The following is a 25,988-nucleotide window of genomic DNA, read 5'->3' on the forward strand; positions in this document are numbered from 1 at the left end:
TCAGGACATGATCTCAAGGGTTGGAGGATTTGAGCCCCGCATCTGGCTCCATGCTAGTAGCCACCTGCTTGGGATTCTCTGTCCCCTCTCTCTCTGCCCCTCCCCAACTCTCTCTCTCTCAAAATAAAGAAGCATTAGAAACATTAAAAATAAAATCTTAATAAAAATAAAAGTGATGTAATTCACGGTTGAGCCATTGCTTACGAATGAAATAATAATTATAGTCAGTTGGTGTGATCGAAGGTTTCTTTTTGCCAAGGTTTTTCGAAAACGTTAACAATATATAGAGACAGCTTGTGGTGTTAATCATGAGGTTTTACATGGCTACATTTCTCCGAGCCGGAAACCATCATGGCTTGCCTTCTTGACTTTGAAACATTCACAATTCTTGCCAGGTTTTATCCTCGGCTAAGGACGCTGGATCCCCCCTCCCCCCCCCCCCCCCCCCCCGCCAAAATCTTCGCTTGATCTAGAGTGGCTCTACATCTGGATGCCCACATACCTGAAGTGTCTGGATCTGAAATAAAAACGGAAGCTGGAGGGCACTGGACGAAGGGGCCACTTTAATTGCCTCAAGGGGTCTTCTAACCAGTTTTCCTTTGCCTCCGTGGTGTCCTTGGAGAAAGGAGAATGGAGGCTGGATGCAGAGTAGGAAGCCAAGGAATGTTCAAGAAGTCCCTGGAAAAAGCAGTAGGAACGGAGGGCACCGAACTTGAAGCAACGCCACCAAAGACCACGTTGTGTCTGTGATAACAACGTGGTAACCATTGTGTACTCCGGCTTCATGATTTTACTTCTTGGTCGCGGTAGGTACAGACAATGGCCCTCCCGCACTGTTTACCAGTCAGCAAGGCCAAGCTACCCGGGGGTGTGAGCATCAAAGACATAGAGACTCGACCATTCCAGAGGAATCGTGGGATAATGCACGCACAGGCCATCGACTTAGGGGCTAAGGGTTCTTTTGCATTTGCTTTTTGTTTTGATGAAACAACGTTCGGAGCATGATAATGACTTCAAACTGGTAAACAAGCCTGGAGACGCCAACGGCTGGCTGCAGCTCCGGTCGCCACTGCTCGTGGAGAGGGAACCCGCTTTCTCCGCGTAAACAGGGGCGGTCCGGAAGTCCTGCGTAGCGAGCGATCTCCGCGGGCTCCACGGGACCGAGCGAGGCCGCGGGGTCTGGGAGGCTCAGGGGAGGGGCGCAGCCGCCCGCCCCCCGCAGCAGCCGGGCTGGCTGTGGGAAGGGATCGCCCATTCCCGGGGCCCTTCTGCTGTGGCGCGCTCAGCGTTTGGGCAGTGCCCAGCCTGGTGACCCCGTCCAGGGGAAGGGCGCGCGGGTTGGGTCTCCAGCGCTGCCTGGGACGGTCCGCGGCCTCCCTCGCTTCCTTCCCGTCCAGACTGTGTTGAAGGAGCCAGGTGACTTGGGTGCACGACACTTAGGGTGGGGCCCAGGAGACTGTGGAGTCCACATTGTGGATTCCTCCGAGCCGCAGTGCGTCCGTCCGACTCCCAGTGGAGCTGTTTCAGGGCACAGAGGGAGGCAGTCCGGGGTGCGGGTGAAAGGGTTAATGTGCAGGAACGGGGTGCACATTGAGGTGTCTCTGCCTCCAGCGACACGCAGCCGAAAAAGCTAGGGGCTCCAGCATGGTGTCCCCAAGAGGAGGGGACCGAAGGGGATGCCGACTCCGGCTGGAGTTTGAACCGTGTGAGTCGTTTGACCTTTCTCGGTCTCAGGTGGCACCTTAAAGAGGTGTGACGGGACTGAGGAAGTCGTTTTATGCCTCGCAAAGCGCTCCCCAAGATGTAAGGCGGTCCCGCTTCCCCAGACTAGACGTGCGCGGGGTCTCACTGGGGCCAACGCCCGCCCAGCACCTCCGAGCTCTGGGACCGCGTCCCTGGAAGGCATTCCCTACCTCGTGGCTTGGAGAGAGCCTTTTCCCGGCACGTCCCTCCTCCGGCTCTTCTAGGCAAGCTCGGGGCCCGCCGTCGGGGGAGGACCCAGCTGGGCAGGACCCCGCCGATCGGGCGCGCGACCAGTCTCTGACCCCCGGACTCCATCCCCGGGTCCCTGCACTGTCCCCAGCCCTTCAAAGCGTCCACCCTCCTTCGGGTAACTCACTCACCAGAGCTCCCCGGGCCTGGAGGACGCACGGGGGGCAGCAGGCCAAGGGAAGGTGGGTGGAGTTGCGAGCGCGCAGGACGCTCGAGACCCCGGGGTCCTTCTGACCCCCTGAGCCAGCGTTGGGGGAGGGCAAGAGGGTTTCCTAGTTAAGAGATGGACACAAAATTGGGAGACATTGGAGAATTTTACCCCCTGCGGCCGTAGAACAACCCCCCCCCACCCCGGACCAAACGTGTCCCTATCTCTGATTTCCTGGGAAATAAATTGCTGTCCCCAACCAGCTTCTCCTCGCTCTTCAGTACAGCGAGGTCCACCTTCGTGAGTTCTCGGTCTTTCCCAATAGGGCGTCGCCAGCTTTTCCGAAGTGGGGACGTTCAGTCCCTGCGAAGCCATTGCGCCTTAGGCCCCGGCAGGTCCTCTCCGTCCTTCCCCCCACCCCCCACGCCCTGGGCACAGCGCCGAGGTACCCGCACCCGCCGGCTGGTAACTCCGCTTTGCACCCGGCTGCGCCGCCTCCCTTGCGCTCCAGCAGTCGCCGAGGGCCACGTTTCCCCCCCCCCCCCCCCCCGCCCCGGATTCTTTTCCCGCCCTACACCAGTCGGCCCGGGCCAGGTGCCGTCTTCGGGCCCGGGTGCTGATCCAGGAGACGCCGTGGCGACCCCGGTTACCTGCGTCCGGCCCCGGCCCGGCAGAGAGCAACTGCAAGCTGGCCCGAGCAGCGGCCCCAACTTAATTTCCTCCCCCTAGGGGCATGTTTCCCTGAAAAAAACCTCTCCGCCGCTCCCTCCCGCCTTCCCCAAGGGACCGGGAAAAGTCCGAATCTCCATAGAAAAGGCTCCCTGTGAGTGCCCTGGGGAGGGGGGGGGGGGCGCAGTGGGCGGGGCAGAGGTGGCGGAGAGGATTGAATTTCTCTCCGCTCCTAACCGGCCCTCGGCGGATAAAGCGCAAGTTTGTGCACTTGGTCGACCGAAGGATTGCAAACCCAGAAGACAAAAGTGTCCAGGGAGATGCGGAGTTTGCCCAGATTTCCCTGCGGGTGGCTTTGCGGAAACGCCTGTGATGTGAACTTTCTGCAGATCGTGTACGGAGTGAGCTAAAGGAAAGGAGGAAGGGGAGCGGGGCGGGGAGGGCGCAGCGTGAGCGTGAAGTGTGCCCGTGTGAGTGTGTTGGGGGGGGGGTCGTTGTGTGCCCGGGGGCGGGGGCGGCACTGCGGGGCCGGGGAGGGAGTCGGGGGCGCCCCGCAGGCTAACGGGTGCGAGGCGTTCTGCGAGCGCTGGGAAAGGTCGTTGAAGGAGTTCGCTGCACACACACAAAATAATCATCTTAAAAAAGAGTGCCGGGCATGCGCACAGAGAGGATGCCATATTGGAATGAGGCTGTAGTGGGAGTCGGAGGACCCGAGCGGGCGCGCGAGGGAGGCGGCGGGCGGGGCGCGAGCCAGGCGCGACGAGCAGGGGCGAGGCGGAGCGAGCGGGCGAGGCGGGCGTCCCCCCGGCGGCGCCCGGGGCCTGGGACCACTCCGAGGGGAGGACGAACTTCACCAGGTAGGACGCCGCGCCGGCCGCCGTCCCCGCGCCCAGCCCGCCCCGCCAGCAGACCTCCGGCCCGCAGGTTGAGTGTGAGCCGCTCAGCTTCTTCTTCTTTTTTTCCAGCTTCGGGGGGTTGGGGGGGGGGGCGGGGAAAGGGAAGCTCGAGCAAGCCCGGGCGTGGGAGGCTTGGGGAAGGGGGTGCTGCGGGAGAGAAGCAAAAGAGGAGAGCCGGAGGGGAGAGCGACAGCACGGGAGCAGAGCCCCAAACTCCGCTCTGCGCTCCGGGTTGTCATTTTTTGGCTTTTCCCGTCCCCCCCTCCAACCTCGTCCCTGGGCTTTGAAAAGCCCGGCCTTGCGGGAGGCCGTCTGTAGTTGCAAAGCGTCCTCCTCCCCGGGTGCAAGCTGTCCCCTCCCGCCGCCCACCTTCCTCATTCGTGCGCTCATTTTAGCGACGCAGCCGCCCTTGCTGCCCCGCGCTCCCCGGTCGCTTCCTTGCTGGGGGTCTCTTTCTTCGTCTTCTTCTTCTTTTTTTTTTTCTTTTTTTTCTTTTTTTTTCTTTTTTTTTTTTTGGTGTGTGTGTGTGTGTGTTGGGGGCGGGGAGGGGGAAAACCGTAGGGTGAGGACTGGAGACCAGCCGTCAAGGGTGTTAAAAATCGTTTACACATTCGGAGTCGCCCTCTTGGAAACATTTGCCTGTGTAGCTTGAAATGAGATTGTCAGTAGTAGTAGTTTTCGGAGCGTGCTCCGGCATGGATGCTCTTTTTTTTTTTTTTTTTTTTTTTTTGTTGCTTTAAAGTAATATCCTGTCACTTGGGGCTTTCCTGTTGTCTGCTCTCATATGACCTCCTTTCAAAATTGCTAATCTGATCTGGCTTTGAAGTGTATTTTTAAAATGTGTGTGTTGGTAAAAATCCGCCAAAAAAAGAAAGAAAGAAAGAAAGAGAAAGAAAGAAAAGAAACAACTGTAGGAACTGCTAGATGTATTTATTGATTTTGAGCCGGGGCAGCGGGAGAGGGTGCACCGGGGACGGGGGAACCGTGGGGGTGGGAAGTGGTCGGTTCGCGGCGGCCGGACGCACGTCCAGAGCCGGATTTGTACTTGTGTTTTCTTGCAAAAGCGCAGCGACTGCGGAGAAGGAGTATTTAGAAACCGTGCCAGTTTCAATATGGCGGGCTAAGGTGGCTTTTAAAAACTGAAAATAAAGGTTTTGAGGTGGGAAAAAACCCAACCGGAGTTGCCATCCCTTAGTTTCGACTCTCTTTGGCTACTCCGGGAGCTGTTTTAGCGAATTAAGTGGGAAAAAAGAGCCAGAATGAGCTGCCCTAGTTTTTTCCGTGTTAAGAGTGTGCGTGTCCAGTCCATTGCTGTTGGGGGGGGGGGGATGGGTGCCGCTGGTCCAGACCAGGGTATCCAAGCACGACTGCAGTGTGTGCCTTTGGATCAGTGGGCATACCGGTGTGTGCAGTTGGAGGGGGGGGGGTGTCAAAGACATACGCCCCCAACGTGTGTGTGCGTCTTGGAGCCAGACCCTGCCATGATTTGACGTGACAAACTGCTGACACGTGGTGCAAAATACATGAGGGCAGAGGCAATGATTTATTTCGGCTTTCTTCGAGACGAGCTCTCCCTGTTGCTGGATTCTGCGCGTGTGAAGCCCTACGGGGGTAGGCGGAGTGAGGAGGTGCTCATTCAAAGGACTAACTGTCCAGGGTATTGGGTGCAGTCTGGCTGCAGACGCCTGTGGGGTTTTGTGTGTGCTGGGGGCACGCCGCACTTGGCGGCGGGGGGCCCCACGACCGAGGCGCGGGGAGGATGGAAATGGCGGCGCAGAGAGGTGTCCGCGCGCGGATCTCGGCGGAGAAGTGTGTAGGGTCGAAGCGAGGAGTTGCTTTCGGAGTTGAGCTCTAGGGAAGGTGGGGGATGGGAGCAGTGTTCTCGGATGAAAGTGTCCCTTGCTCAGGTCCTGCGCGAGAAGGCTGGATCTGAGAGGGGCGTCCTGGGCCGTGGCAGGCCAGCGGGCGGCGCTGTCGCTTTGGGGTTTGAGCGGCGCCCTGGAAAGGCCGGCTTCTGGGGCCGGGAGGGTCTGAGACTGGAGTTTGGGGGCAAAGTCGGAGGCTGTAAGGGGAGTCCGAGGGGGAAGCAAGCAAACCGGAGCTCGCTAAGCTAGGGACCAGATCTCCAACAGGGGTCGCCAGTGGCCAGGACGCGGCTGCCGAGCGGAGGTCGCGCGCGAGGGACCCGGGGGGTGGGGGGCTCTGAGGCGGCTGTGCGCGTCCCCGGGGCCTGGCGAGGGCAGGTCCTGGGGACCTTATCTAGGCCAGCGGACCTGATGGTGCATTGGCCACGTGTGCCGAGACGTGTTTAAATCTTGGGGTTAAAAAGATAGTGGTGGCTAGGTCTGCAGTTAGCGCAGTACCGCGGTTTCTGGGCATTTGCAGGGGCCTAGAGGGGGGATCCATAGGGTCAGCTCGTGCTCCCCACTTAGACGGACGCCGCGCTTCGGAGAGGCCCGTCCCTCGCAGTGCCCCGTGGGTGGGGACCCCGCGGCAGATATTCCCTCCCACCTGGTCGGCGGGGCTGAGAGATCGGCGACACTCGGGCGGAGACTCGTTCGGCCCCCCCCCCGGGGCTGAGAGCGCGGCGCGTCCCCGGCCCTTGCAGCGTGCGCTGGCAGCGCGTCCTCCGGGGACAGCTCTCCCGTGGGCTTCGCTGGGGTGGAAACCAGCCTAAAATGGCTCTGTGCTTGTAAACTGCAGTTTCAGCCGGGAACCCCTCCCCTCGTCCTCCTGACGTCGCCGCTGACAAGCGCACAATTCACTCTAACGCCCCGAAACCCGCGATTTTGCACCGAGCTGTGCCGTGGACGCCAATACACAACCGATTACAAAGAACATTCCTCAGGATTCTCGCAGGGCCCAAGTTTCCCTTTCTTGGGGGAAGCAGCGGGAGGAGGGAGGAACCGAGTCGCGCGGCGAGAGCCCGGCCGACCACCGCCCCGGAACCGGGGCCAGGGCTGCGGCTCCGGGCTGGGGCCCTTTCCGCGTAAAAAACCGAGGGAGGTGGCCCGGGGACGCGGCTGGTGGCCGTGCGGAGCGATCGCCACCGCCTGGGGCGCTCGGCCTTGACGGCAACTCTGGTGTCCGAGTGCGGAGACGACGCCGGCAAGCCTGCGAGACCGTTCCCAAACTTCTGGAGACCCGCTTGCAGTTTCGCTTTCGGAATTTTCGGGATCTTTGGGTTTGCAGAGTGGGGTGGGATTCCGGGAAGAGCCCGGCGCCACGGGCTGGTCGTGCGGATGCTCGCGCCCCTTTCGGCGCAGTAGTCCGACTTCTCACCACCCCGGCGTCCCGTCCTTCGCGCCCCCGGACCCCGCGGGCGCGCTCGAGGGGCCAGGGCTCCCACGCCGCGCGCAGCCCCCGCTCCGGAGAGCTTCCGCCCGGCACGGCGTTCGGTCGGCTCCAGCGGCGCGGCCGCGGCGGCTCCGAGCCCACCGGTGGGAAACCGCTTTCGACCAGGGCAGACCCTGCCCGAATCGGGATCCATCGCCGCTGCCCTCCGCTTTCCGTCGCCCCGCCACCCTCCCGCCGAGGCCAGGGGACCCGGGGGGCCGATTGGCGTGTCTGCACCGAGCAAGTGGATCCAGGTTTCACCAGGTCGGAGAAAACGCAAAAACAGGCTTAAATTCGGCCCCAGATGCTGGGGAGGCAAGTGGGGGTGGGGAGGGCGATTGAGCGGGTACGGAGGGGGGAGGGGAGAGGCCTTGGTGGCCAGAGGAATTGTTGCCAGGCTCTCCTTTGAGGTAGGAGATCTGCTACTTTCTCCCTAGCACGCCTTAAACTGGCACACCCCGTGCTTCCTCCCTTCCATAAATAAATGTTGTCTCCAGTCCTTATCTTCGCTCTGCGCTGGGATCAAGCCTGCCTGAGAGGGTACACCCATGTACCCCAGAAACCCTCCACTCCCCTATCAAAGTTCTTACTGTGCCAAGGACCCATTCCCCTGGCCGTGTAAACCACTGCCCGGTGGCTGGGTGGTTCAGCGGCCCCTCCCCTGGAGAAGAGTGCCCCCCACCCCCTGCTGTTCTGATGTGCCAGCCTAGACCTTCAGGGGTGAGAACTGACTGTTTCCCATTTGGGTACGGGCACTTGAGTCTCAAACAGGCCATCCCGCTGGGACCTGAATTTCACTAATGATGGGAGTAATTGATGTGTGAGAGCTTTTCAACTCATGTTTTTGTTTTTTTTGGTTTTTTTTTGGCAAAAATCATGGACTTTTTTTTTTTTTTTTAATCCTGCTCTAGCTAGGTATAAATGCCTAGATTCATGATTCTTGCTTTAATAAAAGCAAAAAAAAAAAAAAAAAAAAATCCAACCCACCAGAATAGGTTCTTGAAGAAAAGGGAGAGCCTTGGTGAGAGGCTTGGGAGGATTGGCTAGAGAGGATTGGCCTCTCTAGTCCCTTTTTATCCTAAGACCTTCCTTTGCTGTCCTGGGAGTGTTGAATGTTTATCAAATCCCATTTCTGCCTGTTCTAGCTGAGGTGGCATTTTTCACCTTCCTTTACAGCCAGTGCCCACAAAGGGCTTGCCAAATCTGAGAAGTGCTGAGTGATGGAAACATTGCTCTGAACAGTAAGTGAATGAGGGTTCCCCTTCATTGGTACGGGCTGCTTTTGGAGTTTAAGAAGCCCGTGCAGGGGAAGTGCGGGGCTCTCCCGGGTCTGTACTTCTGCCTAAAAGTTTTTGTCGGGATATGGAAGTAAAAGGTCCCCTCCTCCTCTTTCTTCTTATTAGTGATTTGAACAAAAATGGTCTACTTTGGGATTTGAATTACTTCCAGTTCTATTATTCTAGGTTTGGATATTTCTCTGTTAGAATGTCACTATTTGGAACTTTTGGAGTTCACTTAACAGTAGAGTGGTCATAAGAACTTGTGAAAGGTCCCCGTTTCCAAACGAAATTAACATGTGTAATTCAAGACTCATTTTGTGTTTATTTGTTTTGTTTTGTTTTAGCCGTTCTTGTCCTTGTCTATATTGCCCCAATAACAACTTGTTGTCCCCATTCTACAATTAGGAAAAAAAATTAGGGGAGTTATACTTGTCATAACAAACCAAGCTGTGCATTCATTGGTGACCCAGGATCTAACCGCCTGATTGCGTTGAGGAGAACACAGAACCAGGAGGCCGGGATCTATTTCAGAGATGTTTCTGCCTAGCTGTGTGACCTTGGACCACTTACTGTATTTTTCTGAGCCTCATCTTCCTTGTTGATGAAATAAGTGCTTTGGACTTGCGTTTCACTCAGAGATCTCCATGCTTCTGTTTGGGGGGGAAATTGGTGATTCAGCACATCTCTGTAGGCATGCCCAAGCGATTCATCTGTCAGACCCATGTCCGCGAAGTATGGTGAAAACGTTACCCTGGCCTTGGTGACGGTGGCTCCAGAAGAGGTCTGTGGAGGTAGTTGGGTTGTAGTTCACTGTTCAGGGTTAAAGTGCTGTCACTGTTGAGTGACACAGGCTCCACGTGGGGGCACGTCTCATTCATGCCCTGGAGAAGGTGTGGTGTAGAGATCGAGGAACACGCCAGTGCGGCCTTTGCATATAATCCCTATGATAGCATGGGCTGGGCTGGGTCATTGTGGTTTTGAATAGAAGTCACAAAGAAGTACCTGGTTCGAGTATGTTTTAGTAATTCCTCGGACTCTGAGGGGCCGTCTCAGATAGCCCTCTGTACCCCGCCATTGCAGACAGAGTGAGTACAGGGACCTCATCCAGTAGTCTTTATAGCGTGGGTGGGTGACGGCAGCCTGCTGGTAGCCTAGTGAGTGGAGGAACCCAATCCGATGCTGCATCTTCCATCCCTGCTCTTTACGTTGGGCCACTAGGCAGTACGATTAGCCCTGAACAACGTGGGGGTTAGGGGCAACAACTCCCCCCAGTCCCAGTTGAAAAGCCTTGGGTAACTGGACGCCTCAAAAACTTAAGTACTAAAAGCCTGCCGTTGACCAGAAGAAGCCTTACCAGTAACATGAACGGTTGATGAATATGTATTTTCTATCTGTGTTATACACTGTATTCTCACAATACAGAAAGCTGGGGAAAAGAAAATAGTTATTAAGAAAATCATAAGGCAGAGAAGATACATTAAAAATTTTTTTTGATGCTTATTTATTTTTGAAGGAGAGAGAGACAGAGCGTGAGTGTGGGAGGGGAGCAGAGAGAGAGGGAAACAAAGAATCCAAAGCAAGCTCCAGGCTCTGAGTTGTCAGCACAGACTCCAATGCGGGGCTCAAACCCGTAAACCACGGGATCATGACGTGAGCCGAAGTCGGAGGCTTAACTGACTCAGCCACCCAGGTGCCCCAGAGAAAATACATTTAGAGTGGTATGTCTTATAAAAAAAAAAAAAAAATCTGCGTGTCAGTGGACCTACAGCTCAAACCTGTGCTGTTCAAGAGTCAACTGTACTTCCTCTCTGGGCGCCTGAGTGGCTCAGTCGCTTGAGCCTCTGACTTTGGCCCCCGGTTATGAGCCCAAGGTTCGCGGGTTCAAGCCTCACGTCGGGCTTTGTGCTCACAGCTCGGAGCCTGCTTTAGATTCTCTGTCTCCCTTTCTCTTTGGCCCTCCTCTGCTTAGGCTCTCTCCCTTTCTTTCAAAGATAAATAAACACACACACAAAAAAAGAAATGAAAACTCTGGTCTTAGCTACAGTATTTAAGAGTCAACTGTATTTCCTCTCTATGTAAAACCAGAAGTGTCATGGACAACTCAGAAGACAAATGATCTTATTGGCTAAAGCAAACATTGGCTGAAGTTAGTGTAAACAAGACAGGACTGTATATTATAAATAAGGGAAGGTATTCAATTTAGAACTTGCTTAACAAGGATATAAAGTTACCAAATAAAATTCTTTTTTTTAATGTTTTGTTTTATTTTTGAGAGGGAGGGAGGGAGAGAGAGAGAGAACGAGTAGAAGAGGGGCAGAGAGAGAGAGGGAGACACAGAATTCAAAGCAGGCTCCAGGCTCTGAGCTGTCAGCACAGAGCCTGATGAGGGGCTTGAACCCATGAACCGTGAGATCATGACCTGAGCCAAAGTTGGAAGCTTAACCTACTGAGCCACCCAGGTGCCCCCAAATGAAATTCTTTAAAATAATTTTTTTTTTTTTTTTTAATTTTAGAGTTCGGGGGAGAGGGGAAGAGGGACAGAGAGAGAGAGGGAGGAAGAGGGAGAATCCCAAGCAGACTCCGAGCCGTCATTGCAGAGCCTGACATGTGGCTCGATCCCATGACCCTGGGATCATGACATGAGACAAAATCAAGAGTTGGACACAACCCATTGAGCCACCCAAGTGGCCCTCAAATAAAATTCTTAAGGATCGGTTTTGCATGATCATTTCAGTGGTATTCTGATTAAAAGATGCGAGCATCACACTCCCCATCTGGTTAGCACCCTAGTGAATTTTATCTATTTTATTTTATTTTTTACTGTTTATTTTTGGGGGGGGGAGGGGCAGAGAGAGGGAGACACAGAATCCGAAACAGGCTCGAGGCTCTGAGCCGTCAGCACAGAGCCCAACTCGGGGCTTGAACTCAAGCGTTGAGATCGTGACCTGGGCCAAAGTCAGATGCTTAACACACTGAGCCACCCAGGCGCCCCTAGTGAATTTCAGAACGTGATTATATTTCACCATGTACTGATAGTTAGGGCCCCTTGTGTTTTGACAAAATGACATTCACTAATCAAAAAGTTTTACTTTCTGTCACGTAGGTTTCCATTCTTGTGATAAGATAGATGTCTTTGACACTGAACAAGCGAAGAATCCATTGTGCTTTTCTGTTTCATTCTTTTTGATTTCCTTAAAAACAAAAATGACACATTTCGGTAGATACGGCGCTTGTTAAAGCATAGGGTGAATTCTGTAGGGCAAATAATGTTAGCAGCTGTGACTGGACAAGACTCGTTTGGAGCTGGTGGGACTGGGAGAGGTGGAAGAGATTTTTATCCTGGGATTTTTGTTTTTTCCCCCTGAAGTTTTATTGGCTGAGAAAAAAAAAATCATCTTTTTTCTTATTAGTAAAAAAAATTTGTGTTCAAAGTAATCTCTGCATCCGGCCGGGGACTCATACTCATGACCCTGACTGACATCAAGGGTCACATGTTCTCCACCAACTGAGTCAGCCAGGTGCCCTGAAAAAAATAATCTTTTTTTTTTTAATTTTTTTTTTTACATTTATTTATTTTTGAGAGACAGAGACAGAGCACAAGTGGGGGACGGGCAGAGAGAAAACGAGACACAGAGTCCGAAGCAAGCTTCAGATTGCACAGAGCCTGATGCGGGGCTCGAACTCACAAACCGTGAGATCATGACCTGAGCCGAAGTCGGACGCCCAACCGACTGAGCCACCCAAGCGCCCCTGAAAAAAATGATCTTAAAAAAAATTATTAAGGTGTACCTTGTCTACTTTCTCCTAAATTCGGCAAGTTTTTTTTTTCCATTCCATTTCAGTTAAAAGTGAAGTATGAATCCCGCATCACTGTAAGGTATAATACAGGAGTCTGAAATGCCGAGTGCAAGTTCTCACAAAGTGTCATTTTAAGTATAATTTCAGTAGGTGCTCGTTTAAAAACTGGACATGTGGATCTGTAGGTCCAGGGACTAATGATGGAAGGATGGAGGAATTAATAAGATTTGGAATTAGCAGTTTATTCCAGATAATGTTGAAAATAAAAGTACTTGCCTTTGTAAGCCTGAACTGTTTTCCGGCCACTGTGCTTCTCAATTTTGTGTTTCTATTTCATCTAGATTATGGAAATATCACCCCACTTTACAGATGAGACTGAGGCTTTAGGGAGCTTGAGTAACTTGCTAGCAAGGTGGAGTGAGAGAGACTGAGGAATTGAATCCTGGTATTACGTTGTCTTGAAACTGAAATTACTGTATATTGATTGTTGACTCCCTGTGACACGCTGTGCCTAGCACTTTAAATGCTTTAGCCTCCTTAATCTTTATAGGGGAGTGCTCTTATCTTTATTTTACCGATACGGAGATCGAGTCTTTGGAAAGGTTATACAGGATCATATAAATAGGTTTTTGTTTTTAATGTGCTTGATTTGAAATGCCGTTAAGACTAGAGCATTTCTGTTTGTATTTATTTTGGATCGTCGTGAAAGAGGAAAGCCTTTAAACGAAGCTGAATCCCCGTCTTTAAAAAGGAGAAGTGAAACTACTCAGTGTTTCTGGGTTGGGATAGCGTGCGGCTCCCTGACATGTCAATCAACCACTAAAAGTTTGGGAAGGTGCTGCACTTCCGAAATTTCAGCTTAATTCAAAAAATAATTGGCTTTCATATCCACCGGTTTCCTTTTTCTCTCTCCTTTCTGAAAGACCTTCCCGCTCTAACGTAAGCGAGAATAAATTGGAAGCCGGGGAAGAGAGCTAGAATTTTCCTTTCTGAGTAGTGCTGGCCACCAATGAGCATCATCTTCTGCATGCACCTTAGCATTTTGGTCTTTTAGGACGTTCCTGTTTTCTGCCACAGAACGCTGAATTCAGAGCGGCTCTTTGTGTGAGGCCTGGGAAGCACTGTGCTCACTCTGGCCAGGTCAGCTGATGTGCACGTCACACGGTGAGCTTGACCTCAGGCTTGAAGCTGGCCATCAAAGCTTCTTTACTGTTTACCAGTAGAAACTAATTTCGCTTCCTCTAAAGCTCAGGAGAAAAAGTCAAGTTTTGCACCAAATCAAAGTAGCAGGATTTTAATGGAAATTGGCTCTTGGCATGTATGTATATGTATATATAGTTTTTAGGAAGTGCACTAAATGTAGATAGCCTACAGTCTGATGGGTACAGTGAACCAGTCTAGGGAATTCAGAACCCTTGATCTGGCTCAGAGTTTTTTGTGTGTGACCTTGGCTAAGTCACTTTCCTTTAATCCTCCATTTTGGATTTTTGATTTTTTTTCCTGTAGTGGATGGCAGATAGAATTTTCTTGCTAGGTACAACCGGCTTTAAAAGGTAAAGGCTGGGGCTCCTGGGTGGCTCAGTCGGTTAAGCGTCCAACTTCGGCTCAGGTCATGATCTCGCGGTCTGTGGGTTCGAGCCCCACGTCGGGCTCTGTGCTGACAGCTCGGAACCTGGAGCCTGCTTCCGATTCTGTGTCTCCCTCTTTCTCTGCCTTTCCCCCGCTCCCTCTGTCTCTGTCTCTCTCAGAAATAAGTAAACATTTAAAAAATTTTTTTTTAATTTAAGAGTTAATTACGAAAATGTTTATGGTTCTGTTACACTTTTAAATATTTAAGTACTGGGGGCACCTGGGCGGCTCAGTGGGTTGAGCATCCAACTTCGGCTCAGGTCATGATCTCACAGTTCGTGGGTTCTCACCCCGCGTCCGGCTCTGTCCCGACAGCTCAGAGCCTGGAGCCTGCCTCAGGTTCTGTGTCTCCCTCTCTCTCTGCCCCTCCCCGGCTCGTGCTCTATCTCTCTCTGTCTCTCAAAAATAAAATAAACTTAAAAAAAAAAAGGTAAAGGCCATGTGGGGCACCTGGCTGGCTCAGTCAGAAGAGAATGCAACTCTTTTATTTTTTATTATTTTTTTAATGTCTTTATTTTTGAGAGAGAGAGAAAGACAGAGAGAGAGAGAGAGAGAGAGACAGAGCGCAACTGGGGTGGGGCAGAGAGAGAGGGAGACAGAGAATCCGAAGAGCATGCGACTCTTGATTCCGGGGCTGTGAGTTCAAGCCCCGTGTAGGGTGTAGAGATTAGTTAAATAAGCAAAACTTAAAAAAACAAGTAAAAGCCACGTTTACTTTTATGGTTTTGTGACAAATGCCCTATCTTTTTGTTAGAGAAGACAACACGTCTCTGACTCTTTCCTAAGGTGCATACGCATAGCTCACCCTTGCAAAGGACGGGTTGGCCCTTGTAGCCATCGTTCTGTTCTCACCTCCACGTTGGAAAGGATGCTTCCCTTTGGGTGGGTTAGAAAAAAACAAACACTATTCAGTAGAGGTCATCTTGAGTATCCAGTCATAATCGTCTTGGGTGTGTGCTAAGCACAGACGCTCCCTGGGCAGCAGGAGAAGAGGGGATCTAGCATTTGATAAGTGGCCAGTGGTGCAGGACGTAGGTTAGAGATCCCTAAGAGACTGTTCCAAACAGGCTTCCGTGGGGGCTCTTTCTGAAGGAGATACGCCGCTCTCCGGCCCTGTGGAGACCTTGCAGAAACGCTGCATAAGACAAGTGGGGATAAAAGACAGAAAAAGTCCAGGGGGTTGGAGGACCAAGCACGCTGCCAACATTTCGCTTGGATCAGTGTGGGGTTTGCCCTCACTCCTGCCGGGGGGAGACCGGATTTGCCTTTCGAAGGGTGGAGAAGTGGGAAAGAGGGAAGGAGGAGCCTGAGGATGGAGGCCCCTGGGGAGGAGGATGAGGGTTTGGAGGTAGGTAGCCCGTACAGTCTGAACGGGAGGACAGACGTCATCAGCGTGACAGGAGGCCCTGAGTGCAAGCATGTGCTTTTCCAGGCAGCCCACTTGTTTATGCATTAATATCCTTCTTGATCCCAACTCACAAAGTTAGACTTCCTCTGCTTTCATCACACGTACTCTTTTATTTGCACACGGACGAACACCAGATGTGAAATCGCCACTCTAGCCTCTGGCTGCGTGTTGATCGCTGGAGGTGGATCCTGTTTTGCTCACCCTGATTTGCCACGATTGGCACGGACGTGTCGACCCGTGGTCACTCAGCGCTGCACTGTCATCCCACACGTTTGTCTTTATTCCTGTCACTTGTACTTCTCAGCCTTCATTTGCCATGTGGTCTAGTTAAGAAGGGGCTTTGAAAGTCCGGGGCGCCGGGGGGGCTCAGTAGGCGAAGCGTCCGACTTCGGCTCAGGTCATGATCTCACGGCTCGTGAGTTCGAGCCCCGCGTCAGGCTCTGTGCTGACGGCTCGGAGCCGGGAGCCTGCTTCGGATTCTCTGTCTCCCTCTCTGTCTCTCTGCCCCTCCCCATCTCGTGCCGTCTCTGTCTCTCTCAAAAATAAACAAACATTTAAAAAAAAACCCTTGAACTAAGTATGCTTTTCTCTTCCCGGCTAGCTGCAGAACACAGGACACCTTTCCCGTTCATCCCTGTGTTGCTACGAACTTCAGTGCTTCTCGGCAGTTTATCAGGTTAAGTCTCTTGAGTAGCCAGTTGGGCATTTAGGTCCTGACTCCTCTCTTTTTATGAAAGCTTTTGGGATCCAGCTCAGACCATGGGTGTAGTGTTTCCTTTTTGGAGTCTCTGTTCCCTTGAAGGGGATGCTGTATTATTTTCTCCTCCCACGTACTCTTAGTTTTAATAAGGAAGGTGGGTGAAGGCCCAGATTGCCTGAAATGTTTGCCTGGGAGAGGACACTTTTTGAAATTGTCCCTGCGTTTTGCAGATGAGAACAGGGTTGCTGGCTGTGTTTTGCAGGCCAGGCATACACTCGGGTGCATCACGGTGTAAAGCCCAGGTCTCCTGCGATCCCTGCAGGGTTCGTTACATTTCCCATGTTGTGTCCTAATCAAGGTAAATTAGGGTGTTTTTACTGGCTTTGCATAATGATATTCCTCCACTGGAGGAAACCTCCTTCATGCATTTAGATGATGTGATTTATAAAATTTGATTTATGCCCAATTTTATGGTTATATCCATGGCTTCAAGTAAACACCTGAAATGCTCTTTAGTTGCTTTGTGTATCCCCAGGGAGCTTGCACAGCTCTCCAGGCTGCCTTCCAGGAGGTGCTTCTCTACACGTTTACAAGTGTGCGGTATCTCTCAAGCATTGTTGCCATACATCTGTGCGGCTTGGAGTAATGAATACATAAAACCCCCTCAGAAGATTAGGTACTGATTATCAGACATTATCTATGCATGTCTAGCCGACACAAGGATCCCTTGTCAGAGTTCTTTACTTTTTGAGTTCTTAAGGATCATGCGTACAACGCATGGGCTAATTTACCGAAAATGCCTTCTATGCGTGGATGTATGCCGTGAGATACAAATCTCCTGTAAAGTAGGAGGCTGCTCGGCTTTGTTAGAAACTCGGGTTGATGCTCTCATTCATTCCAGTCTTCGCAGGTGACAGGGAAACCCCAGGGTTTGTTGAAGAGGTCGGGGCTGAGTGGGATGATATCTGTGCTCGTTCTAAGAGGCCTGCTTTTTCAGGAAGGCCTCTATCAGGCTCTTCTGTGTGAAGTATTTGGTGTCAGTCGTATGCCAACCCCAGGACGGTGTTGCACCTTCGTGGCGTGGAGGCAGATTTGTGGTGCACAAAACCCTTCGTCGCTACCTTGATGCAAAGACGTGTTGTTGCATCGTGGATTCTGTTGCGTATTTCGAGGCCTCGTCCTTCTTTATGGTAAATTAGTGGCTAACGCTACTGAAATAATTTGTAGGTAAACAGCCAGTAAGTGAACCCCTGAGATGGTGCACGGCTCGTGTGCCCTTTCGTTGGGTTTTCTCCTCTCTTGAGCAGGTAGCCCGGAAGGCTGCTGCGTTTCTGCGTTGCCCCAGCCCGTTTGTAACCCCAGATTGCATTCGCTCTTCTGCCCTCGAGTGACGCGTGCTGTTGGATCGGGAGGTTCAGAGGTGACGGTCACAACCGTGGCTTAGAAGACACGGGATGTTACTGTGGGAACCGTTGGCTGCCGTCAGCCCTGGAATTTCTTATGGAAATATTTGGAAAGATCTTAAGCTTAGGTGAGTTATCCTGAGCTCATCTGCAGGTTCCCGGAGTGTGAAATGAGGCCGTTTTCTGCTGTGATTTCGCCGTGCTACATATGCACGGGCAGCTAGCGTGGGGCTGGAATTTCGTAGGCTTTGAGTTTAGACCTTCACATGTTCTTTCCTATCAGGCGGAGGTTCTCTTTTCTGAGTCACGAGACGAGAACAAGCAACCGCAAACCTTTTCCCATTTCAGAGTAGCAAGCTTGACATTCTGAGTCTGCCAGCTGGGGACACCGCGAGTTTCTTGAACTCTACTCCAGGGCGGGTCGGTTCGAAAGGTCTGTGGATAAGCGGGTAACTTGAAAAGAAACGCACCGTTTCTTTTATTGTTAACACGATGCGGTTCTCGAAAGCGAGCCCATGGGAGCAGCGAGCCTTTGGACCCTGCCCGTGGGCGAAGGAGACGCAAAGGGTGGTGGATGCTAAGGCAGCCCCGTGACGCCAGAGAACAGCTTCACGTTTTCACCTGCGTTTGGATAATTATGGTTTCCATCGGGGCACGGCGAGAGTGTGACACCGATCGTGTCTAAGAAAACAAAATCAAGACGAACAACAGGTGTATGGGTCAGTCGTGGGCGAGGAAGGGAGGACAGGGATCAACGGGCTCTCATCGGCGGAAATCTAAAGCTGGGGCCGGATGCCTCTGTGACTTCGGATTTAGGAGGCTGAGCTTTCGTGGAGCCCACACCTGCCTCCTCACAGGGAAGGGAGACAGCGGGTGTGGGAGGCTCCGTTGCCCAGCAGCGACAGCAGGCAGAGAGCCCAGCCCCGCCGTAGCGGAATACGGGAGACTCGTTCCAGTGTGTCGGCCAACCTGCGAGTGGAGACGCGGGGGTTTCCTCCGGGAACGACCCCCGCAGGCCTCCAGACGGGTTCCCGGGTCCCACCCTCACCTGCGCCCAGAGGCACCAGCCAGCCCCTCCGGTTTGCCTCTTGAACGGGAGGAACCCCGAAGTGTCACGTCCCTTCTGAGCAAGGCGCCTAACAGGCAAATGCAGAGACCAGGAACCAACGGAGAGAAAAAGAACTTCTCTCACGGAGGCGAGAAGAGAGGTCTTTAAAGAAAGATCATTGATCAGCACAGGGATGGAATAGAGGCAACAGAACCGGGACAGGATGGGAATGGGGAGGATTACGAGGATTTAAAAGGAGTCTGTTTATCTGTGTTTTTCATGTTTATTTATTGGAGACCGAGGGTGCGTGGGTCAGGGGACAGGGGATCCGAAGCAGGCTCTGTGCTGACGGCAGACAGCTCGAGGTGGGGCTCGAACTCACGAGCCCGTATGATCGTGGCCCGAGCTGAAGTCAGAATCTCAGCCGACTGAGCCACCCAGGCGCCCCTCAAAAGACCATTCTGAAATGAAACTGTGAAGCTCCACAGAACAGCAGGAAGGAGTAGCTGGTGGTACATTCTAGTCGGGGTGGTACATTCGAAGAACATAAAAGACGGGGCGCCTGCGTGGCTCAGTCGGTTGAGCGTCCGACTTCGGCTCAGGTCACGATCTCGCGGTCTGTGGGTTCGAGCCCCGCGTCGGGCTCTGTGCTGACCGCTCGGAGCCTGGAGGCTGCTTCGGATTCTGTGTCTCCCTCTCTCTTGCCCCTCCCCCGCTCGCAGTCTGTCTCTCTCTCTCTCTCTCTCTCTCTAAAATATTAAAAAAAATAAAAAAGGAAAGAGAGCATAAAAGAGAAAATTGAGATCGAGGAGGTCCGACGTTTGAATGACTTTGAACGAAAGAACAGAAAACAGAGAGGAAGCACTTAGCAGTAATTCAGGAAAATTTCCTAGCACCGAAATACATGAATTTCAAACTCGAAAGAAGCCTGTGTGCCCCGAAACCACAAGTGGATTGCCATAGACATGCCACTGTGAAATCTCAGAACCTCAGAAGCCCTGGCAACTGGGCTGCTGCCCGACTTCTCCCCTAGAAGCTTCAGGATGTGGAAGGAAGCCCTCGAAACTCTGAGAGAGGATGCTTTTCCAGCTTGGGATTTTTTTTTACCCGCCTACGCTGTTGGTTAAAATGGGAGGGTAGGTAAGGACATTTTCAACCACGCAAGACCTCAGTGTTTCCCACCTAAATCCTTTCCTAGGAACGTGGTGGGGAACGTGCCTCATCCCAAGAAAGAAAACCGATAACGGGGAAGGTGTGGGACCCAGAAGGCAGGATGTGCTACAAAAGAGACAGAGGCCAGGTCTCAGGATGGCACCTGCCAGCCCGGCAGAGAAGGCAGTTAGTCTGGATTGGGGCAGAGCAGAGGCAGAGCTGTCTGAGGAAGGAGAGGCATCCTAAGGTGCTGTGGGGTCGGCTGGGGCATCTGCTTAGAGCCTTGCTGCTCTGAATCACGCCTGTCAGGAGGGGAAGGGCAGGCGGGAGGGAGGGAGAGCGGGCTGAGTGCCAGCACCTTACCCGATAATGATGGAAACTGAGACGTTAATAAGCGAGGTGTTATCAGAGGCTCGGAGATGAACACCAAAGCGGTCACCCGAGGGATTTGAAGGACAAGGGCGTTGCTAGGAATGAGGGACATCATGGGAAGAGTCCCTGGAGCTTGCACGATCCATTCCGCTCTTGCTATTTGAGAAAAGAGACCTGGGAAAAAAGGGGTGTCCAGATACATAGGTCCGTTAGGAGAATGGCTCCCCTAGGAAGAGTCAACGGGATGAGTTCTTCACAAAATCGTCACTCTTGCTACACTTTTATGGAGAACAGCCTGGCCTGACTTAGGCAGAGGGTGTAGCAAAGCTTGACTTTGTAAAATGAAATTGAGATAACTGGAATTCTTTAAGGAACACTACTTATAATGCAAGACGATTTCCTCTTCTTCTTCTTCCTTTTCCTCTTCTTTTTTTCTTAAATAGGCTCCACGTCCAGTGTGGGGCTTGAACTCATGACGCTGAGATCAAGAGTGGGTGCTCTAGGGGCGCCTGGGTGGCGCAGTCGGTTAAGCGTCCGACTTCAGCCAGGTCACGATCTCGCGGTCCGTGAGTTCGAGCCCCGCGTCAGGCTCTGGGCCGATGGCTCGGAGCCTGGAGCCTGTTTCCGATTCTGTGTCTCCCTCTCTCTCTGCCCCTCCCCCGTTCATGCTCTGTCTCTCTCTGTCCCAAAAATAAATAAAAAATGTTGAAAAAAAAAATTAAAAAAAAAAAAAAAAAAAAAGAGTGGGTGCTCTAGGGGCGCCTGGGTGGCTCAGTCGGTTGAGCATGCGACTTCAGCTCAGGTCATGATCTCACGGCTCGAGAGTTCGATCCCCACGTTGCCCTCTGTGCTGACAGCTGGGAGCCTGGAGCCTCCTTCCGATTCTGTGTCTCCCTCTCTCTCTGTCCTTCCCCTGCTCACGCTCTCTCTCTCTCTCTCAAAAATAAATACACATTAAAAAAATTTTTAAAAATTATATGAAATACCAACAGAATTGAAATGTGGAAGGATATGAACAGTGTTTTCACATGAGGACCGTATGTTGCAATGGCATGATGCTGTTGGTTGATGTTACATTGAAAAAGGGGAAAGAAAACACCCCTGATGGACCCGGAGGAGGTTGCGTTCAGATATATTCCGTTTTGTTTCTTAAGTGATTATTTTTTTTTCAAAGTTCATTTAATTTTTTTGGGAATCTCTGTACCCAACAGGGGGCTCAAACTCACGACCCAAGATCAAGAGTCGCACGCTCGAATTCCTGAGGCTGCCAGACGCCTCATCTCAGATTCATTCTGTCGTCACTGTGAGGCTCTCTGTAAGCGAAGAAGGGGGCCTGGCAGGCTGGATGGTGTTTTAGCAGCGTGGATCGTGAGGCTTAGGTGTGTTCTTGAGTTTGGCCCCTGATCTAACTTCTGGGATTCTCTGAAACCCTACTGCTCAGAGACGCAGTAGGGTTTAGGGCCCAGGATGATTAGCACAGTGCCGTTGATGATGGGGAAAAATAAAAAACAGCTTAACGGTCAGTAGGAGGGGAATGGTAAATAGATTGTTACAGTAAAGACTGTACAACCATTTCAAGTCATGTTTTCAAAGAAGTTTAATGACGTGGGGACATATGCTTTCTGCAGAATGGTAAACGAAACTTGAGTTTCTAAATTCTGCCTGCACTCAAACGCCACAGAGAAGCCGTCAGGAGGGGATACTATACACCCAAAAATGGTTGTGCCTGGGTGTTAGAATTACGAGTGATTCTAATTTCTTCCTTTATAATTTTATTTTCCTAGATTTCTGCAGAGTGTGCGTGTACCATTTGTGGGAAGGAAAAAGTAAACGTTGTTGGAAAAGGGCAAATGGGATGTGTCATTCGCCAAAATAAATACGTTTTGTAGTCGCCTGGTAAAAAAGGCTTGTTACCTGTCTTTGTAAAGTAAGGTTTAAATCTGCCACTCATCCAGGTGGCTTTCTTTTTGATATTTATAATGTTACCCTTGAGTTCTATTTGAAGTGATGGATTCAGTGCATTTAAATCGATGTCTTATTTGACAGTCCTCGGTGACCTTTTGATAGTGGCTGGTTGGGAGAATGCATGGAGCTAAATCCCCACGAAGTCATAAAAAACTTTAGCAAACTTTTCCCCCTTTAATAAGTATCAGATAAGCCATTGATACTTGACTCATGTGTTAACAGTCAGTTTTGTGGACTTTTTTCCTCTTCCCTTCCCAGAAACACTTTATGTCTGACCACCTTTTTGAGTTGGAATGATTTCCCTGAATGTATAGATGAAAGAAAACAGGAAGTGATTTTAGTGCGATGCACATAACTTAGCTTATTAGATCGCTTCTTCTTTGAAATTAGATCGATACAGAAATGCAGCACGTTCTATACAAACCTGCTACATCACAGCGTTTGTTATAAAGTATTTGTGCAGGCTCATGGGGAAGCTGTTAAGTCTCTTTGTGAAATTCCCTAGGTTTTAAAATTCCTGTGTTCTCTTTTAACTAGCTTGCTGGCGTTAAATTAAAATGTTTTTAAGACAGGGGCGCCAGGGTGGCTCAGTCGGTTGACCATCCTACTTCGGCTCAAGTCATGATCTCGCAGCTCGTGAGTTCGAGCCCCGTGTCGGGCTCTGTGCTGACAGCTGGGAGCCTGGAACCTGCTTCCGATTCTGTGTCTCCCTCTCTCTTTGCTCCTCCCCTGCTGGCACTCCCTCCCTCCCTCTTTCTCTCTCTCTCTCAAAAATAAATAAAACTAAAAAAAACAAAAAAACTTTTTTAAGGGAGCCAAGAGTTGATGGGTATATAGGACATGCTCCAAATTCAGATATAGTCAACTTTGGCCTGTCTGTGCTGTGGGCTAGCTGTACTCTGTAAGACGACAGCCAATAGGACTTATAAATTAATTAAAATTAAAATTGAGATCCACGTGTGGCTGGTGGTTACTGTGTTGGACCATGCAAGGTATGGAAAATTCTATTGGATCTTGCTGGTGTCTGCAACTAATTCAAATTAGGTAAAAGCCCCTAATAAATTCCTGGTTAGCTTTAGGATAGTATCTAGTGAGTGTCCTTCCCTGCCCATCTTCGTCCTAACAAGACTTTGCTTGCCTTATGCTAAAATTAGTTAACCTTCTCTGAATACTCCAAATGATTGGAGGAGGCAGAAAAGAATTTACAGGGGGAGGATGCTGATTATATTAAATTTGTTTCAGATAAACGGGTAATATGAATGCAGCAAATAAACCATTACCACTTAAAATAAAAAGCCTTGATGGATTCATAGAACTTTAGATTTGAAGTTCAATTAATTAATTTTGGGGAGAGAAGGAGTGAATTCCCTGGAATGAAATCCTCACATGTGTAGGGGAGGGGCAGAGAGAGGGGAGACAGAATCCCAAGCAGGCTCTACTCTGTCAGCACAGAGCCCGACTTGGGGCTCGATCTCATGAACCACGAGATCACAACCTGAGCTGATAATCCAGAGTTGGACGCTTAACCGACAGAGTCACCCAGGCACCCCAGAACTTTAGGTTTCAAAGGGCCATTGATTTAATCTAATTATGCCTTCATGAGAAGTTTGAGGAACAGAGAGGTTAAGTAATTTGCGTAGGTCACACAGCTCAATAGTGACCTTATTCCTCTCCAAGTTCACTGTTCTTATCACTGAGCCAAGACAACTTTTGTGAGATGCTCCCGTTACTATAATTCTGTCGTTCAACAACTTTAGAGACAAGAAGAGCCAATTATGATAGGATTAATAGCTTTGCACTGGATCACAGGTGTATTATAAAAACAGGAAGTTACCCTTTAAAAACCTGGTTTTCTCAGCCTTCTTTTCACATCTAAAAAAAAAAAAGTTCTTTCATTAATAGAAAGTTTTACCTTTGGTCTTGAAGTTATATGTATTTTAAGATCAGAATGAAATATACTTCCTTTTAAAAATAGCCTTTTGGGGGGGTTCGGGTGTTGTAGTCAGGAAAAGGATTTGCTTTTCACAATCCTGTTTTCATTTGGCAGATCTTCTGGGCCAGCTGTCACCAGTAAGATTTGCTCCCCCGACAGACTCCACTGGAAGTAAATTTCTGTGAAATGGTCTGTCATTCTCATAGTCAGCGTATTTTCCCCCCCAATTTTTATTTCCATGGGCACTGCCTAGGTCCCATTAGTTGTGGAGGACTGGCTGTGGCAAATGAAGTGATTTCTTCTAAGAACCTGCCTTCCAGCTGTGACAAGATTGTGTTTTGTTAATGTCGGGGCTTCCTGGGCTGCATCTGTCAGATACACCCTGAGCTTCCTTCCTTTTCTTCTCCCTTGCTGTCTTAGTTCAGACCTGCGCCCGCGTTGTTTTTTTTTTTCAGTCCTGTCCCTGTCTGTCCGTCTGCCTGGCATCCAGCTGCCAGAGCGACTTTCCTGGAACAGATCTGATCTTTTCACCCCCTGGAATGAAATCCTGACCACAGAGTGGAGCACAGGGGTTCGGGTCCTCGCTCAGGCAGAACCTTCTCCTCTCGCTGGGGTGCGGCCCTGAGTCTGTTCAGGCAGCACCTGCTCAGGTCCTGCCTGACCATCATCTCGGTAATCCCGGCTCCCACGTCTTGCTCGCCTGTGCTTCTCTGCGTCCGTGGGGTTTCCTGTCACTTACCAGCTTACCATGGCGGTGCGCTCTGTGCGGGTGGTTTGTGGTACTCTGTTTGCTCCAAGTGTCCCACCCCCGATACTTCAGGGGCTCATCCTTCTGCCTTCCCAGTTCTTGGTGGTCCCCTGACGGACTCCAGTGGACTGCTGTGAGGGAGGCAGTGTTTTCCAGAGTGTGCCCCATCTGCCCCTCTCTTTGTGCTGTCTGGATGCCCCTGGAGTCAGTGGGCATTGTGTCCCTGTGTAGGTGATCCGGTGGTCTGTAAACTCACACACAAACTTCCATCGTTGCTAGCGGGTGTGTGTTTTAACCCTGTGGGCTCCCTGCATGTGTTCTTGAAGTGGGGGCGTGTTGGCAGTTGGGCACCTGGTGGGATGGCCGCGCTTGCTTGTTGACGTCATCGTTGGCAGTTGGGCACGTGGTGGGATGGCCGCGCTTGCTTGTTGACGTCGTTGGCACTTGGGCACCTGGTGGGATGGCCGCGCTTGCTTGTTGACGTTGTTGGCAGTTGGACACCCGGTGGGATGGCCGCGCTTGCTTGTTGACGTTGTTGGCAGTTGGACACCCGGTGGGATGGCCGCGCTTGCTTGTTGACGTTGTTGGCAGTTGGACACCCGGTGGGATGGCCGCGCTTGCTTGTTGACGTTGTTGGCAGTTGGGCACCCGGTGGGATGGCCACGCTTGCTTGTTGATGTTGTTGGCAGTTGGGCACCGGTGGGATGGCCGTGCTTGCTTGTTGACGTCGTTGGCACTTGGGCACCCGGTGGGATGGCCACGCTTGCTTGTTGACGTCATCGTTGGCACTTGGGCACCCGGTGGGATGGCCGCGCTTGCTTGTTGACATCGTTGGCAGTTGGGCACCCGGTGGGATGGCCGTGCTTGCTTGTTGATGTCATCGTTGGCACTTGGGCACCCGGTGGGATGGCCGTGCTTGCTTGTTGATGTCATCGTTGGCACTTGGGCACCCGGTGGGATGGCCGTGCTTGCTTGTTGATGTCGTTGGCACTTGGGCACCCGGTGGGATGGCCGTGCTTGCTTGTTGACGTCATCGTTGGCACTTGGGCACCCGGTGGGATGGCCGTGCTTGCTTGTTGACGTCATCGTTGGCACTTGGGCACCCGGTGGGATGGCCGTGCTTGCTTGTTGACGTCGTTGGCACTTGGGCACCCGGTGGGATGGCCGTGCTTGCTTTTTGACGTCATCGTTGGCACTTGGGCACCCGGTGGGATGGCCACGCTTGCTTGTTGACGTCGTTGACAGTTGGGCGCGTGGTGGGATGGCCGCGCTTGCTTGTTGACGTCGTTGACAGTTGGGCGCGTGGTGGGATGGCCGCGCTTGCTTGTTGATGTTGTTGGCAGTTGGGCGCATGGTGGGATGGCTGCGCTTGCTTGTTGACGTCATCGTTGGCACTTGGGCACCCGGTGGGATGGCCGCGCTTGCTTGTTGATGTTGTTGGCAGTTGGGCACCCGGTGGGATGGCCACGCTTGCTTGTTGATGTCGTTGACAGTTGGGCGCATGGTGGGAT

The 25,988-nt window shown here is 51.6% G+C and overlaps 1 protein-coding gene across 9 annotated transcripts in view; it reads left to right on the plus strand.

Annotated features, from left to right (window-relative positions):
• Positions 1-3,067: 3,067 nt before the first annotated feature.
• The window catches only part of SFMBT2 (Scm like with four mbt domains 2), a 231,323-nt gene continuing 208,402 nt past the window's right edge, over positions 3,068-25,988 (plus strand). For 2 of the 9 annotated variants that reach the window (XM_058681956.1, XM_058681959.1), the window contains exon 1: positions 3,385-3,666. The gene's annotated coding sequence lies outside the window, so the exon portion shown is untranslated. Of the gene's footprint in view, positions 3,211-3,384; positions 3,667-7,192; positions 7,306-25,988 lie in introns of those variants that run through there. The other 7 variants (XM_058681951.1, XM_058681957.1, XM_058681954.1 and 4 more) reach the window with 6 other exon arrangements.

The sequence above is a fragment of the Neofelis nebulosa genome, chromosome 8 (assembly GCF_028018385.1).
Source record: "Neofelis nebulosa isolate mNeoNeb1 chromosome 8, mNeoNeb1.pri, whole genome shotgun sequence".
Lineage (NCBI taxonomy): Eukaryota > Metazoa > Chordata > Mammalia > Carnivora > Felidae > Neofelis > Neofelis nebulosa.